General features: G+C 41.1%; 1 long non-coding RNA gene across 1 annotated transcript; it reads right to left on the bottom strand.

The window, feature by feature from the left end:
- Nucleotides 1-8,648: 8,648 nt before the first annotated feature.
- LOC126515081 (uncharacterized) lies at nt 8,649-13,843 on the bottom strand. Its single transcript, XR_007595741.1, has 2 exons — nt 12,289-13,843; nt 8,649-12,063 (listed from the first exon to the last, which is right to left on the bottom strand). It is a non-coding gene; the product is annotated as an uncharacterized lncRNA (long non-coding RNA).
- Between the last annotated feature and the right edge of the window lie 2,056 nt (nt 13,844-15,899).

Consider the following 15,899-nt stretch of genomic DNA (forward strand, 5'->3'; position numbering starts at 1 on the left):
ATAGAAGACCCTGACTTTAACCCACAAACATATGAACACCTGATTTTCGATAAAGGAGCTAAAAGTATACAATGGAAAAAAGAGAGCATCTTCAACAAATTGTGCTGGCAAAACTGGATGTCAATCTGTAGAAGAATGAAAATAGATCCATATCTATCACCATGCACAAAACTCAAGTCCAAATGGATTAAAGACCTCAATATCATTCCAAACACACTGAACCTGATAGAAGAGAAAGTGGGAAGTACTCTACAACACATGGGCACAGGAGACCACTTCCTATGTATAACCCCAGCTGCACAGACAGTAAGGGCATCATTGAATAAATGGGACCTCCTGAGACTGAGAAGCTTCTGCAAAGCAAAGGACACTGTCATTAATACAAAAAGGCAACCCACTGACTGGGAGAAGATCTTCACGAACCCCGCAACTGACAAAGGTCTGATCTCCAAAATATATAAAGAACTCAAGAAACCAGACCGTAAAAGCCTAATCAACCTAATTATATAATGGGGCACTGAGCTGAACAGAGAATTCTCAACAGAAGAAGTTGCAATGGCCAAAAGACACTTAAGATCATGCTCAATTTCCTTAGTGGTTATGAAATGCAAATCAAGACAACTTTAAGATACCATCTTACATCTGTCAGAATGGCTAAAATCAGAAACACCAATGATAGCCTTTGCTGGAGAGGTTGTAGAGAAAGGGGTACACTCATCCATTGCTGGTGTGAATGCAAACGTGTGCAACCACTTTGGAAAGCATTGTGTCAGTTTCTCAGGAAATTCGGTATCAACCTACCACTGGACCCAGCAATACCACTCTTGGGAATATACACAAGAGATGCCCTATCTTACAACAAAAGTATATTCTCAACTATGTTCATAGCAGCATTGTTTGTAATAGCCAGAAACTGGAAACACCCTAGATGCCCTTCAATGGAAGAATGGATGAAGAAAGTATGGAATATATACATATTAGAGTACNAATAATGACTTCTTGAATTTTGCATACAAATGGATGGAAATAGAAAACACTATCCTGAGTGAGGTAAGCCAGACCCAAAAAGAGGAACATGGGATGTCCTCACTCATATTTGGTTTCTAACCATAAATAAAGGACATTGAGCCTATAATTAGTGATCCTAGAGAAGCTAAATAAGAAGGTGAGCCCCCCAAAAAACATATAGGCATCCTCCTGAATATTAACCTTCATCAGACAATGAAAGGAGACAGAGACCTACATTGGAGCACAAGACAGAAATCTCAAGGTCGAAATCAGGAGCAGATGGAGAGAGAGCACGAGCAAGGAACTCAGGACCCTAAAGGGTGCACCCACACACTGAGACAATGGGAATGTTCTATCGGAGCTCACCAAGGCCAACTGACGTGGGTCTGAAAAAGCATGGGATAAAACTGGATTCGCAGAACATAGTGGACAATGAGGACTACTGAGAACTCAAGAACAATGGCAATGGGTTTTTGATCCTACTGCATGTACTGGCTTTGTGGGAGCCTAGGCAGTTGTGATGCTTACCTTACTAGACCTGGATGGAGGTGGGTGGTCCTTTGACTTCCCACAGGGGAGGGAACCCTGATTGCTCTTTGGGCTGACAAGAGAGGGGGGCTTGATCGGGGAAGGGGCAGGGAAATGGGAGGCGGTGGCAGGGAGGAGGCAAAAATTTTTAATAAATAAATTAAAAAAAGAGAAAACAGAAATAACTCAGTTGCTAGTTTTCAATCTGTCATAAACCTGACTTATAACAATGAAGTTTATTAAAAGTCTACAGTAACATATCAGTGTCCTAGATATGTCATAGGCAATAAAGAGGCAACACTAAGACTTTTGCATGCACTTAATTTAGCTGTTTTCTCCAATATACATTTTTCCTATATCATCTATCTTACTTCATAATTGAGACAATGCAGGGTGATTTGGGGTGATATTTATTTATAACTACCCTGCATCAATTTATTAATCACTCAAAAGAGTTCACTTCCTTTCATTTTCCTGAATGTATGCCAATATTTTTCAACTTATCCATTAATCAATCAACACATCATTTAAAAGTTTATCATCTTTTGCTTCTCACAGCATATAACTATACACTCATAATTAGCTTTATTTTACATTCTGCATGAAAATTTGTTTTTAACAAAGGCCAGCTCCAGTACTCTTCATCAACTAAAGTGAGTAAAGCCCATTATGATTTTACATTTTAATACATTCAGAATTAATTTGGTTTCACTTGTGTAGAAGTTAAAGTTCTTCCAGAAACTTAACTTCTGTGGCAGCCGTGCTATATTTTTTTTCCACATACAATTGTCTTAAGTGCTCTGAACATTTAAAGATCAGGAAGTGAAGGAATGCTCTCTACCAGCTCTTTGGAAAGACTATTAAGCAATTCTGGGCTTTGAGACTTCTTTTACAGGTTAACTGTTTTAGATAGGAGATAAAATATTGTCAATTGTACTTAAAGAAAAAGTGTGAAAAAAAATCAAATAAACGCTAAGAACAAAGATTGTCTTTGTTCATCTATTTGAGACTCATGAGTTCAAATAGCATATAAATCTGTACTTTCAAATTCACCTTAAAAGATAAGACATTTTTAATTTATATTGATTAAAAAATTAAAATCTCACTCTGTAATGATATAAAATTATCTTTATTTTCAAATTATGGTTAATGTTACTATAGCATTTATTATAAGATTATGGCACCATTATTGCACATTTTTTAATGATGTATGCTTTAAAATTTTCCCATTTCAGTAATTTTTTTGGCATTCATTTTCCTTTCAAGCAAGAGAAAAGGAAAGAAACATTTAAATATGCAAGAAAATTGCATGGTACATTTATAGTTTTTGATGCCTGGGCCAATTTGAAGTGTCATAACTTGTGCTGTTAAATAAGCATTAAATTCATTTTGCGAATTGATGAGTACAAAAATTTGAATGCTTGGCTGATATCTGGTAGAATTCTTTTGCTAGATGACAGATCCTGGTATGCTTTTCATTTGGACAAACAGAAAACCAGAGCATTTTAGAGATGTAGTGGCTACCCTTCCTGTTCTGAGCTAGAGCAATGACATTATTCAGCTTTTGTTGATCCTGGAGTATCAAAAGTACATACAATACTCAAAAGTGAGAATTTAAATTTTTCTAAACATTATAAATTAAAACATCTTTTAAAGTGAACTTGAAAGTACAGATTCAGAGGTAGTGTTCAGTCATGTGTCTGTGGTGAGGGCTTTCCTTTTGCCTAATAGTGATGATCATAAAGATTAATAATGTCAACCTGATGAAAAGAATTTTCATGTTTCTTATTTTTGAAATTATAATTGCATTTTTTACTCTCTTCCTTTTCTTCCTTCCAACACTTCCATGCATCCCATTTCTTTCTCTCTAATTCATAGACTCCTTTTCTTTAATTATTGCTACACACATACAAACACACACACATTCTTGAATAGACAAATACAACCTGCTCAGTTGATCAGTTTGTATGATATCACCTGTACATGTGTGATGTCAGGGCTGACCACTTGTATTAAACAACCAACAATCTTGATTGTATCAAGAACAAACAACATACTAACTCTCATAAGCAACTAGAGAAACCAGTACAAATGAGACTACATGGCTAGCAAATAGAAAGGCATATAAGTTGGAGGTGGCTCAAGTCCTTGGGAACTTATGTTATACAAATGTGTCTTCTGGATGCTGAACATAGAGCTATAGAATTGAGTGTGTGCCATGTTGGGCTTCATTCTCACTTAGGTCTCAATTATCCTTTCCATGAACCTATTTCTGCCTTTGGGGCACACATATTTATGCCATCTCACTGCATGCTGAAAGTAACTAATTTCTTTTGAATTTTACAAGGATTCACACTTAAGATTTTAGCATGTGTCTTAGAGAAGATATTAAAATATGGACATTTTCAGAATTCCTGGAACTTTTAAGATTTTTTAAGGTTCTTGAACATGGGCAGGATGTGTTTTTCATTACAATATGAGTGTGGGGACTTTGAGAGCCAGGAGTGGCATGTTACAGTTGAAGGAGGTAGGCTTGTATGACAAGTGGACAAGAAGTAGAGTTATAATGCTTAACATTGATTGTTGACTTGATAGAATTGAGAAGTGTGTAGCAGATCAATAAAATATATTTCTGAATATTTCTATAAGGATATTTCCAGAGAGAATTAACTATGTGAGAAGGCTATTCCTTGAATGTGGGTGGCATCATCCCATAGGCTCAGAGCTTAGAAGAAGTCAAACGACAAAAGGAGAAAGTGCACTACAACAAATACACTCTGTGCCTCCTACCTGTCATGAGTTGGCAGGTTTTGTTCTACTTTAGGCTTCCTACCATCACATTCTGTCTCACCAGAGCCAAGGACAACCTGGTCAGCTGACCATTGGTAGAACCTTTGAAACTGGGTGTCAGAATAAAACTTACCACCTTAAATGTTGTTCTGACGTGCTTTCTTAGTTTTATGGGATAATTGAGCAGATTAACTCTTAATTGCACTCCATTCTTGGTGTTAAATGCTTTATAAAACATTCTTTCTTACAAATAGCTATGTGAAGTCAATTTGTATTACAAAGAAAAAACATTTTAGAAGAATGAAGAAACTCACCAAAATCCTTAAGGATAAATGGAAGAGATCCCCATTTACAGAACCCTGTAAGCTACAAGCCTCACCCTGCACCACTCAAACTTGCCTATCCTCTTGAAATCTTAGTGTAACTCTGAAACACACCTTGTTACAGTACAGAGAGGACCAAGATAGAGGACCAAAAGAGAGGAACAAGAGAGAAATTCTAAAGCACAAGCTGTGACTGCACAGAGCAAAATAAGAGAGCTAACCAGGAGAGCAGACGAAAAGAAGAGGCTAAGAGAGATCCCACTGGTTCCCTGAGTCATAGACATTGAAAGTACAGAGCAGATCAAGAATAGTTCCCAAAGACACAAACAGCCACTGAAAAAGAATAAACCAAGATGCAAAAATACTGCTGGCATCAATAGAAGGAAAAGATGGGTAGGAACCAATGTAAGGATCCATCCAACAACCTAAAAAGCATCATGGTAACACCAGAACCCAGTGGTCATGTAACAGGAAGACTTGATCATTCTAATGCAGAAGAAGCAGAGGAAAATGATTTTAAACATAACTTTATGAAAATGATGGAAATCTTTAAAAAGGAAATGAAAAACTCCCTTAAAGAAATGCAAGAAAGACCTTAGGCAGCAAACTGCCTGGAACGGGTACAAGGGAGTGACTGCTGAGGGAGTAGGTTGGAATCTGAGACTTCTTTACACAGATGATAAATGGTCTGAGAAAGAAATCAGAGAAACATCACCCTTCACCATAAATACAAATAGAATAAAACATCTCAGAGTAACTCTAAGCAAACAAGTGGAAGTCCTATATGATAAGAACTTTAAATCTTTCAAGAGAGGAATTGAAGAAGACACCAGAAAATGAAAAGATCTCACATATTCTTGGGTAGGTAGAATTAACATAGTAAAAATGGCAATTTTATCAAAAGCAATTTACAGATTCAATTCAATGCCAGACAAATTTTCAGCAATATTCTTCACAGAACTTAAAAGAACAGTACTCAACTTCATGTGGAAGGGCAAAATTGAAGGCTTCCTAGAATTCAATGAAAATGAAGGCATAATGTACCCAAACCTATGTGACACTATGAAAACAGTGCTAAGAGGAAATAAAGTTCATAGCACTAAGTGCCTACATGATAAAAGTCTTGGAGAGTTCAGAGATACAAGGAACATATTTAAACATAATAAAGGCAATATATAGCAAGTTGATAGCCAACATCAAATTAAATGGAGAGAAACTCAAAGCAATTCCATTAATATCAGGAACATGACAAGGCTTTCCACTCTTTCCATATCTATTCAATAGTTCTTGAAGTTCTGGCTATAGAAATAAAACAATAAAAGGAGATGAAGGGGATTCAAACTGGAAAGGAAGGAGTCAAACTTTTGTTATTGGCAGATAATATGATAGTATATATAAGTGACCCTAAAAACTCTACTAGAGAACTCCTTCAGTGGTGTGGCAGAATACAAGATCAACTAAAAAAAATCAGTAACCTTCCTATACACAAATGGTAAAGAAGCTGAGAAAGAAAACATAGAAACATCCCCTTTCACAATAGCCACAAATAACATAAAATATCTTGGGGTAACACTAACCGAAGAAGTGAAAGACATATTTGGCAAGAACCTTAAGTCTTTGAAGAAAGAAATTGAAGAAGATAGCAGAAAATGGAAAGATCTCCCATGTTCTTGGGTAGGAAGAATCAACATAATAAAAATGGCAATCTTACCAAAAGCAATCTATAAATTCAATGCAATCTCCATTAAAATCCCAACACAATTATTCACAGGCCTTGAAAGAACAACATTCAACTTCATATGGAAAAACAAAAACCCAGAATAGCCAGAACAATCCTGTACAATAAAGGAACTTCTGGAGGCGTCACTATCCCTGACATCAAGCTCTATTACAGAGTTACAGCTTGGTATTGGCATAAAAACTGAGAGGTTGACCAATGGAATCAAATCAAAGACCCAGATATTAATCCATACACATGTGCAACTGGATTTTTGACAAAGAAGCTAAAATTGTACAATGGGAAAAAGACAACATCTTCAAAAAATGGTGCTGACATAGCTGGATGTCACCATGTAGATGAATGAAAAAAGATCCATATATATCCCTGTGCACAAAACTCAAGTCCAAATGGATTAAAAACCTCAATATAAATCTGACCACACCAAACCTGACAGAAGAGAAAGTGGAAAGTAGCCTTTAATGCATGGACACAGCAAACCACTTCCTAAATATAAGACCAGTAGCACAGACACTGAGAGCAACAGTAAATAAATTGGACCTCCTGAAACTGAGAAGTTTCTGTAAAGCAAAGGACACAGTCTATAAGACAAAAGGGCAGCCTACTGTATGGGAAAGATTTTTATCAACCCCACATCAGAAAAAGGACTGATCTTCAGACTATATAAAGAACTCAAGAAATCAGACATTAAATTCTAAATAACTCAATTAAAAAAATGGTATACAGAATTAAACAGAATTCTCAACAGAAGAATCTCAAATGGCCAAAAGACACTTAAGGAAATGTTCAACATCCTTAGCTATCAGAGAAATGTAAATCAAAACAACTCTAAAATACTATTTTACACCTGTCAAAATGGCTAAGATCAAAAACACCAATGATAGCTTATGCTGGAAAGTATGTGGAGTAAGAGAAACACTCATCTGTTGATGGTGGGAATGCAAACTTGCACAACCTGGAAACCAGTATGGCTGTTTGTCAGAAAATTGGGAATCAACCTTCTTCAAGATCCAGCAATATGACCCTTGGGCATATACTCAGAAGATGCTCAAACACACTACAGAGATATATGTTCATTTATGTTAATAGCAACATTATTTGTAGTAGCCAGAACCTGGAAACAACCTAGATGCCTTTCGACCAAAGAATGGATAAAGAAAATGTGGCACATTTCCGCATTAGAATGTTACTCAGTTGTATAAAACAATGACATCTTGAATTTTTCATGCAATGGATGGAACTAGAAAAAAACATCCTGAGTGAGGTAACCCACACCCAAAAAGATGAATATGGTATTTACTCACTCATAAGTGGATATGACCTATAAACAAAGGATGTTGAACCTATAGTTCATGATCCTAGAGAAGCTAAATAACAAGGTTAACCCTAAATATATNAAAAAGTCAAAATAGACAAGATTGCCTGAAAAAATTGGGAGCATGGTGGGGAGGAGGGAAGGTAGAAACGGAAGAGGAAGAGAGAAGGGGAAGGGAAGGTGAACTTGAGAGAATGTGATAGTCAAGATGTAGATGAGAACAAGGAAAGTGATACCTTTATTAAAGAAACCATTACCAAACTAGCGAAAAACCTGGCTCTACAGAAATTCCTAGGACTCCACAAGGACAACCCCAACTGAGACCCTAAGCAAAAGAGGAGAGAATGGAACCGACCTTGCTCTGTAGTCAAACTGATGAGTATCTTAAATATCACCATAGAAACCTCATCCAGCAGCTGATGGAAAAAGAGGCAGAGAGCTGCATCGGAGCACTGGACTGAAGAGTGGGAGGAGTGAGAATATGAGCAAAGAGGTCCAGACCCTGATAGGTAAACCCACTGAATGGTGTACTCTTGGGTACCTGAGTTAATGGGATCTCACCAAATCCAACCTTACAGGGAAGGAACAAACATAGGTCCACACTATTCCCTCTCAATGTGGTTGACAGTTGCATGGCTGGGGCAGACTGAGGGGCAACTGGCAGTGGCACCAAAATTTATCTCTACTGAATTTACTGGCTTTTTTGAGAACCTATTCTTTTTGAATGGATACTTTGCTCAGCATAGATATATTACGGATGGTCTTGGATCTTCCCCAAACAATGTACCTTTCCCTCTCTGTGGAGTGGATGGGGCTGGGGTTGGGTGTAAGTGGAAGGAACAGGAGGAGGGGAGTGAGTATGAACTTGGATTGGTATTGTTGGACTCTAGCGTCCAAACACCGAGAAGGAGTCGCCCCCAGAGACCATCTAACACACCACAACCGATGCAAAAGCATGAGGATTTTATTAATTCTGTCATGACAGGGTCCCCCAGCATTCGGGAAGCCAAGGGACCTAGAATAGCTGATACAGTCTACTTTTAAAGGGGCCACAGAAGCAAGGGGGGTTGTTCTTTGACTATTCTGATTGGCTTATTCGAAAGGGCTATTACCAGTAATTGACTGGAGAGCTGTTGCCAGATCAGATGAGGTAAGAGGTCATTTTGACCCCGTTTCCCAGGGGACCGAACCAAAACATACGTATATGGGTAATTGTTCAGGAACTGAGTACGTGCGAGTGTAGCTGTTAGGTCCTTGGTTCCCAGGGGAGGAGGAGAAGCACTATGGCACAGAGGCTGAGAGGATTTAGAATTGTCAAAAATGGCTTCAGGATTGTCTTAAAGTCTTACATTCCCTCCTCTTATTTCGTCAAATATTAGTAAATTTGGAGGACCAATTGGATCTGTACACAGAGATTAACAAACCAGTGTTGTAGACCCATCATAGATCAATAAACTGTCAGATGAGTCTATTTCCTCATATTAGGGAGGTCCTGCTGACAAGCATATCCAACAAGATTGTGTCAAGCTGGGGTCAGTACTATTTAGCAAAGAAAAGGCTCCCACTATCAGATTAAACAGTCACTGGCCTGTATTAGAGCTTGCCAGCAGTGAAGCAGGAGTTGCAGAAGGGTTTTTAGGACTAGGAGTGGAGCCCAGGGCCCTGGAAAGGGGGGCTACCTCAGCAGGGGCTAGCTGGCCCTGGTCAGGTAACATCGGGTTGGGCCCTAATACTATGGTCATTGGAGGTGTTACAACAACTCACAGGGTGAGAAGAATCCCTATGTTTTTCCTTCTTGGATCATAAAAACATAAACACCAAGTATTGCCTGTTAACTGGTTAGCTTTTTTTTTTTTCTTTTTTTTTTTTCTCAGTGAAAGTGATTGTGATTTTAGATTTTTTTTTTTCTGGTGTGGTACGGGTGAAAGAGACTAAGTCCTTTTTGTTAACCCTCAACCAAAAGACATTAACATTGCTTTTATATCCCCAGGCAGCACAATAAAATATTTTAGGCCCCCCCATATTGCCTTTTCCCCCGGACAAATATATCATTCAGAATATTTGCAAACAGGATAAAAGTTTCCAGGGGTTTGTTCAGTATCCTCCCAAGAGTAATTTGCTAAACACAGGTCAAAAGTTAGCTGGGGGAACCAGGTATTCAGGGGATGAACTCCAGCGGCTAGCCTTAAGGCTTGCCCAGTCTCAAAGTTAGTCAGGGTCCAGATTAAACATCAGGGCAAAGATCAGCAAGCCTGGCAGAATCAGGCCTCCTTGAGAGGATTTGGGGTATGCTGAAACTTTCACTTGGAAGGTCCTGGGTCGTACTGTGGAGGTGCAGGCTTGACGTGAGACGCACGGATCCAGGCTGCAATACCGTACACATTGAAGGCAGTAGGTGTAGGGTCCTTTTCAGCGAGGTTCAAGGTTCTGGGACTGGTGTCTCCGAACATACACAGAATCACCAACCTGGAACGGGTGTGAGATTTCCGGGTGCCTGGGCTGGTTTTGGGAGGTGCCAGCAGAGAAGCAGGGAGAGTAGCTTAGTCCAGCGGGCAGCAGCAGGGATAGCTAGGGCCCCTTTAGGGAAAGTCTAGTCTGGCCTGCAGCAGCAGGCTCTGGTCAGATAAATACCATTTTATGTCCCAAGTCCTTCCCGACACCCATGGAGACAGTCCTGCCTCTTGCCCCTGGGAGACAAGTGGGGGAGATGTCTGAACCCCCGCGTCCAAATATTTTCTCCAGGGGAAAATCTGCCAGCCTCAAGGGGCAGCTGTGGGGGATATGCATCTCGGATATCCCAGGAGGCTAGCCCTGCTACTAGTTGACAGAAATCAGGGGTGAGGGCAGGGGTATCAAAGCAAGGGCTTGAGGAAGCCTGGACTGCAGGTATGAGCGGGCAGCTGCTGTTCTGGCTCTGGGGTGCTGCAGCTTTTCTCATGTCCCTCCGGATATACCCCAGGCATCAATTCTGGAACGAATGCAAGATTTCCAGGTGTCAGGGTGGCCAGGGGTCTCTATGCCTGGGCTCGGAGATCTGGAGAGTCTTCAACTGTGCCTGCAGATGGGGTTTGTGAGCAAATGGGTCATGAGGGGCCTTAGGAAACTAAGAGGGGGTCCCCCATATTGGATCTCATAGGGGGTTAGTCCAAGCTGAGACGGGGTGTTTCGTACACAGAACAGGGCTAGGGGAAGGAGCTGTACCCAGTCTCTAGTGCCAGACTCCAAAGGCTAATTTGGTAAGGGTCTTTATCCTTTTTACCTGTCCTGAACTCTGGGGTCTTTATGCACAATGTAATTTTCCCAGTCTTACCTATACCCTGACTTTTCTGAGCAACACGGCAGTTTTACCATCAACCTCGATTACCTTGAGCAGGCCAAACCTCGAGAAGATTTCTTCTTTGATCTTCTTAGTCCTGGTAAGAAAAAGCTTCTCTGCCTTCCGGCCGATGTCCCTTTAAGTAGGCTGCTCAACTCATTCACCATTGCTGCCCTGTCTTCTTCAGCAAATCCTACCGGCACACGCCACTAAAACTGGCTCTGCTTGGGCATTGCAGTACCCCAAGCTTCCCACAGCTGCGGTCTGGGAGCTGGGCTCTGTGAAACTTGCAAGCAGCTCAGGAAGGCTGTTTGGAATTGGGCTCCAGCATCTCCAGGACCCCTCTTCATTTCAGTTAGTTGCTGCCTGTGGGGGCAGGTGGCTGTAAGCAGAGTTCCCAGGCTTGGGCTGTGACCAAGGCAGCTGGGAGGATTCAGCCGGCAGTGGCTGCAAAGCCTTCCTCAGCGAGGTGGGCATGGCGAAGGCAGAGAGCAGCCTGCTTTTCTTTACAGCCCTGGAGAACAGTAGGGGAAGTCAAAGTCTTCAACAGGTCTTTTTCTAATAAAAGCATGGGACACTCAGGAATAATCAGTAGTTCTTGTGTCCGTAGTCAAATGCTTTAGACATAGTGAGGGGGAACCCCTCCCCTTTTTTCTCCGTACACCCCAGAATCGAACACCTGGGTGCACAGCGTAAGCAAGGGGGGGGGATTTCAGTACTATCACTGTGGCTGCTGCGTTGGCCTCTTAGGTGGGCAGGGTGCCGCTTCAGTAGCCGGCTGTGCTCGGCGCGGCCATTCTCCGACCTGCTTCTGCTCAGCAGCTGCTTTGGGAAGTGTCTCGAGCCCAAAGTCCTGTAGGGCCACTCCTCATTGAAGTCTGCCTTCGGCCATTCAGGGGCTGCTCTGTCTGAGGTGTGCAGTCTCTGCAGCTGTCATCTTCTGTTGCCTCCCTATCTGTCTAATTTTTTTCCTTTACTAAGTACTGGAGGGAGCATCTCTGCAGTCCCTCCATTCTCTGCAACTTGCTGTCTGATGCTGACTGGACTATAAAAGACATCATTACATTGGCTTGGTGATCTGCTGCCGTGGGATCAAAATGGGTGTACATCTTGTACCCCTCCAATAGTCTTTCTAAAAATCCTGCAGGAGTACTATCAGACCTTTGTACTATTGCTCTTACCTTAGCCAAATTAGCAAATTAGTGGGGTGCTTTGCAACCCCTCCTCCCGCCAACTGGACCCTGGCAATAAAGATGGAGCTGCTCCCTACCAGTTGGAGAATTGAGTCCCATCCTCTATCTTGTCCGGTGATTGGGTTGGCCTGCTGTCAGCTCCTGGGACATTTTTTTTTCCTCTGTGGTTAGGAGCACCTGTAAGAGCTGCTGGCAATCATTCCAAGTGGGTTGATGAATAACCAGAACATATTCTATAAGCCCGGTCATGGCCTGAGGGTCCCGAGAAAAGGAAGGGTTGTAAGTAAAGATTAGAAGCAGAAAAAGGCAGTATTGTAATTGGCCTGCTACCGAGCGAAGGGGAAATGTTTGGTAAATCACTCTCATCCTTCCCCTGTCCCAGCTTAGATGCTGAGTACTGAAGTTTTCAGGGCTAGGGCCAGACCAGCGGGGCTCCTCAGGAACGAAGTGCTTCCTCTGGGGGAGGAGGAGGGAGAAGTCTGTCATGCTCCGCTGGATATCAGGAAGAACCAGAGGTGCCTGGATTCTGGGTTTCTTTTGCTCCTGTACAGGAAAGAGAGAAGACAAAGGGCTTGGGGAGGGGCAGCCATCACCTCCTCCAGCAGTGGGGCTGCTTTCGGAATCAGGGAAACTGACAATGGCCAGGGGGCCAGTGCCAGGGTCTGAATTCCTGCAGGTGGATTTTAACAAAGACAAACCAACATACAAAAAACAAAAAATACAAAGAGACAGACATAAACTTAAAACCAGAAGCTGGTTCTCTCACCACCAGTCTGGTGTAGAACTGAAAATACACAAGAACAAAAAGACAGACATAGACTCAAAATCAGAAGCCGCGCAGCAACAGATCCAAAAATACAGATGGAGGATCACATCTACCCTGGAGATTAGGGCGACCTGGTCGCCCCTTCCTCCCATAAATGCCCATGAAACGTCTTTCAGGGCTAGGGCAAGGGATCTCAGGACACGTCTGCCTCCTCCCTTAGCCCCGTTTCAATACAGACCCTGCGCAAGTACAATTCTTAGATTACTAATTCACAATTACACTGAAACAGAAACACAATACACAAACAGACAGGCATATAAATGAGCTCCTTTCTTTATACCTCCAACTGGGTCTAGAGTGTGTCTGGGAGCGACTCGATTCCCGGTCAGGGAACCAAATGTTGGACGCTAGCGTCCAAACACCGAGGAGGAGTCTCCCCCAGAGACCATCTAACACACCACAACCAATGCAAAAACATGAGGATTTTATTAATTCTGTCATGACAGGGTCCCCCAGCATTCGGGAAGCCAAGGGACCTAGAATAGCTGATACAGTCTACTTTTAAAGGGGCCACAGAAGCAAGGGGGGTTGTTCTTTGACTATTCTGATTGGCTTATTCGAAAGGGCTATTACCAGTAATTGACTGGAGAGCTGTTGCCAGATCAGATGAGGTAAGAGGTCATTTTGACCCCGTTTCCCAGGGGACCGAACCAAAACATACGTATATGGGTAATTGTTCAGGAACTGAGTACGTGCGAGTGTAGCTGTTAGGTCCTTGGTTCCCAGGGGAGGAGGAGAAGCACTATGGCACAGAGGCTGAGAGGATTTAGAATTGTCAAAAATGGCTTCAGGATTGTCTTAAAGTCTTACAGTATGTATAATGGAAAAGGATAGCTTGTTTTCTTTTTTAAAAAGTAAAAATAAAATAAAATTATAAAAAACAAGAATTGGTAGAGGAGAATGGGATTTGACCAACATAGCATATCTTGACCACACTGACAGCTCTTCTCTTGAGGCACATGTGCCCCTTTGCTCACCTGCCCATGTAAAGCATCACTGAGGGACTTCCTGCTCCATCATTTTAAGGTATAAAATAAATAGGAGAGAGGAAACAGTTGGGAAGAGGGAGAAAGAGTGGTCCCATTGAGATCAAGTAGACATAAAACTTCTTGGGAAGCCAAGGAGATGGTTTTGTCAGTAAGTGTCTCTGTAAAATGGCAAACCAAGTTGAGATTCCTAGGATCCATATAAATTTCGTGTCTGTGACGCTTCTTGTGGAAAGGAGGCAGGGATCCCCATAGCTCACTGACCAGTTTGTCTAGCCAAAACAACAAGTTCCAGTTTGAGTAAGATGTTTTGTCTTACTATAAAAAAAAGCAAACAAGCAAATAAGTAAATAAAGGAAGAAAAGAAGGGAACAATAGAAGAAAATAACTAAAATTGAAGGCTAAAGTCCACCTTACACACACACACACACATACACACACACTCACTCACTAACATACACAGAAAAGACTACTATGTGTATAACCAATCTTGGGAAGAGAATATTAATTTTTTATTGATAATGATGTTCTCATGATTTAAAGACACCAGCTAAAGGTCCCAGCTTCTGTGTTGAGGATCAAATTTCTAATTTGTGCACTTTGGAAAATACGTTCAAACAGTAACAGCCAAGTAATTGGCACCTGTTATTTTAATTAACAAAGGTGTGTTACGAGAAGAGTTGGGACTTATTTTCTTAACAAATTCAAGTAAATAATAATTTATTGTTTTTGTGGTTATCATTATAGAGTCTGTTTCATCTTATAGTTACAGAAACGTATCTTTTCACCAATATATTTAAAATGGTGACAATTACTTGAGGATGGAACATGTTAAAGAAGAGAAGACTAACTTTGACTTAGAATATCAGAGACTTCATTTCAAGGGCATATGAACCCATTGCTTTTGACCTGGGAAAAGCAAGAACCTCATTGTGGCAGTTTCCTCTTCTTCTAATGGGCAGGAAACTGAGAATGACAGACTGGAAGAAATCAGGGCAAGGTGTAGCCCCTGAAGGCATACGCTGTAGTAATAGGAGCACCAGGCCATTTCTCGCCACCCAGCTGGCTTTACCTGAAATAATTACACAGAAATTGTATTCTTTTAAACACTGCCTGGCCCATTAATTTCAGCCTCTTATTGGCTAATTCTCACATCTTGCTTTAACCCATATTTAGTAATCTGTGTAGCACCACGAGGTGATGGTTTACTGGGAAGATTCTAACCTGCATCCATCTTGGAGAAGAGGGCTATGGCATTTGCCTCATTGCCTTCTTCCCAGTATTCTGTTCTGTCTACTCTGCCCACCTATTTTTCTGCCCTATCAAAAGGCCAAGACAGTCTTTTTATTAAATTTTATTCTTTATTAATGAAAGTAACATATAGACAGATGGCCCACCTCCATCAATACCCCTAATTTCCACTTGGACCCACCAGTAAAGCTAAGCCCCTCCAAAAAAGTGTCACCAGCTAATGTCTGTTCTTCAACACATGAGACTATGGGGAACATTTTATAATCTAACCATAGTATCTTCCTAGTCTCCTATCTGTTAGTAAGCACCATTGTAATCTCTAGGTTTTCTTTTCTTTGACACATTTTTAGCTTGTTTGCAACAGTGAGGTTGTGCAGTGACTGTCTTTTTGTACTTGGTCTACTTCACTTAGCACAAAAGTCCTCTGGTTTCCTTCACATTGTTACAAATGGAAAGATGTCTTTCTGTTTTAAAGCAAATAATTTTCCAATTTGTGAGTCCATACATATGCAAGCATATGCACATATATGTGCACTATCTTTATTCACTGGTAGATTTAATTGATCGTTTTTTATATATTCGCTACTATGAACAATAGTATGTAATAAACATGAAGTAGCAAATC

This window comes from Alexandromys fortis, unplaced genomic scaffold, assembly GCF_014885135.2.
Source record: "Alexandromys fortis isolate MF-2015 unplaced genomic scaffold, M_Fortis_MF-2015_v1.1 scaffold_133, whole genome shotgun sequence".
Lineage (NCBI taxonomy): Eukaryota > Metazoa > Chordata > Mammalia > Rodentia > Cricetidae > Alexandromys > Alexandromys fortis.